A 2733-nucleotide genomic window follows, 5' to 3' on the forward strand; every position below is an offset into this window, starting at 1 on the left:
ACTGTCACACCGGGAGACTATCACACAGGGAGACTGTCACACCGGGAGACTGTCACACTGTGAGACTGTCACACTGTGAGACTGTCACACCGGGACACTGTCACACCGGGAGCCTGTCACACCGGGACACTGTCACACCGGGAGACTATCACACCGGCACACTTCACACCAGGAGACTATCACACCGGCACACTTCACACCAGGAGACTATCACACTGCGACACTGTCCCTCCAGGTGCTAGGCCTGGAGCCCTTCTCCAGGCCGTTGGAAGCAGCCTTGTTGCTGGGCCTGTCCCCGGAGAAGTCGCCTTCAGCTGAAGCCAGTAAAATGAAAGTAAGGCACCACAATACATAGTAACTTAAAAGAATTAGCACTGAAAGTAGAAAATCGTAAAACAGAAGTAGAGGACAAGCTCCGCGCTACCAGGCTGAGGGGCCTGAACATTGTGTTGCTGCTCTGCTGCCATCTTTGAGGACAATGTTGTGAGAGAGGGTTTTTCTGTTTCCCAAGCACCTTCTTCTATGACTGAGTTTGTCTTGTTCCACACTGATTGACTGTGTCCTCTTGTTCCCTCAGTTCAGAGTCGGTTTGTCCATCCGCCTGTGAATGGATCCCTGGGCCAGTCAGTCTCCCTACCTGTGGAGATGCCAAACAAATTGAATGTTTCTGAGGTTAACTGGAAACGATCTTTAACCAATACCAAAATTGTTGGATTGTCAAGAAGCAACATTCAATATTTTGGCAGCGAAGAGTACAAGAAACGGATACATTTTCATCCTGGGAACTTCAGTCTCCAAATCAGTGACTTACAGAGAGAGGATACTGGGCAATATGAGGTAACTGTAACTGCAGTTTCAAGAAAACTAACATCAGAGACAGTTCAACTGGATGTTTACGGTGAGTATAAATCCCTCAGACATGTGTAACCTTCACCAGTTTCTGAATCTCTGCTTATTGCTACTGCTGAAATGCGGTTTCCAGAATGGCTCACAATAATCTTGCTTTGGGCTAACCAATGTGTTATACATTTCAAGCATAACATTCCTCATCTCAACTCTATGCCTCGGATAATGAAGGCATGAATCGTTCTGTTCTCTCCACTTTATCCATCTGTCCTGATACATTAAGGAGCATTCACACACATACCACAGTCCCTCTGATCCTTGGTGCTTCCCACGGTCCTACTGCTCATCATAAAGTCATAGAGTCTTACAGCATGAAAACAGACCCTTTGGTCCATCTAGTCTATGTTGAACTGAACTAGCCCCACCTGCCTGTTCCTGGACCCATATCCCTCCAAACCTTTCCTATTCATGTACTTATTCAAATGTGTTTTAAACATTGTAACTGTACTCACATTACCACTTCCTCAGGTAGTTCATTTCACATGAAAACCGTACTCTGCGTAAAAAAAAAATTGTCCCCCATGTCTTTTTCAAATCTCTCTCCTCTCATCTTAAATATGTGCCCCATTTTCCTGAAATCTCACACCCTAGAGAACAGACCGCTACCATTAACCCTATCTATACCCCTCATGATTTTATAAACCTCTATAAGGTCACCGGTCCTGATATCTCAAGGGACCAGTGTACATAAACACCAATGTCCCTCTAATCCTAGGTTCTTCCAAGGGCATTAACGGCCATCAAAAAGGCCATTTCCTTGTGTCTCCTGCCCAAATGCATCACCTCATACTGATCCGAACTGAATTCCATTTACCACAGACCAGCCTGTCTATAGCCTCCTGGAGTCACAGGCTCTCCTCCTCAGTATTTGCCTCACCACCAATATTTGTATCATCAGAGAATTTACAGACGAACCCTCCTACATTCCGGCCAAAATCATTGATACAACCAAACACAGCAAGAGGACCGACACTGATCCCTGAGGGGAGCCCACCAGACACAGACGTCCCATCACAAAACCACACATCACCACGACCGTCTGTGAGGATTCCCAGGGCTTCCTCATGTGTCTTTGTTTTTCAAACTGAATTTCAGAGCCTGTGACAGGAACAAACATCAGCATTGTAAGCATCACTAACTGCAATGTGACCCTGAGGTGCTCAGTGAACACAGGCAGTAACGTCAGCTTCACCTGGTGGAGGGGACAAGAAGCATTGGGAAACAACCTCACCCATCACGTCTTTAAAAATGGAGAGTTTGCAGCTTTTGTTCACAAAAGAGACCCATGAGAGTGTTGTGAGGTGTGAGGCCAGCAATCCAGTCAGTCACGAGATTGCACAGATCAAACTGGAAGATATCTGTAATGGAAATGTATCTGGTGAGTGTCACAGAAAGAAATAAGCTACTGCATTCAGATGTTAAACCTATCCTGGGAGTTTTTGATGGGGGACAGTGTAGAGGGAGCTTTACTCTGTATCTAACCCCGTGTTGTCCCTGTCCCTCGAATGTTTGATGAGGGGACAGTGTAGAGGGAGCTTTAATCTGTGTTTAACCCCGTGCTGTCCCTGTCCTGGGGGTGTTTGACGGGGGACAGTGTAGAGGAAGCTTTACTCTGGATCTCACCATGGGCTGTCCCTGTCCTGGGAGTGTTTGATGGCGAACAGTGTAGAGGGAGCTTTACTCTGTGTCTAACCCGGTGCTGTCCCTGTCCTGGGAGTGTTTGATGGGGGTACACTGTAGAGGGAGCTTTACTCTGTATCTAACCCTGTGCTGTCCCTGTCCTGGGAGTGTTTGATGGGGGACAGTGTAGAGAGAGCTTTACTCTGT

Source organism: Rhincodon typus, chromosome 48 (genome assembly GCF_021869965.1).
Source record: "Rhincodon typus isolate 14 chromosome 48, sRhiTyp1.1, whole genome shotgun sequence".
Taxonomy (NCBI): Eukaryota; Metazoa; Chordata; class Chondrichthyes; order Orectolobiformes; family Rhincodontidae; genus Rhincodon; species Rhincodon typus.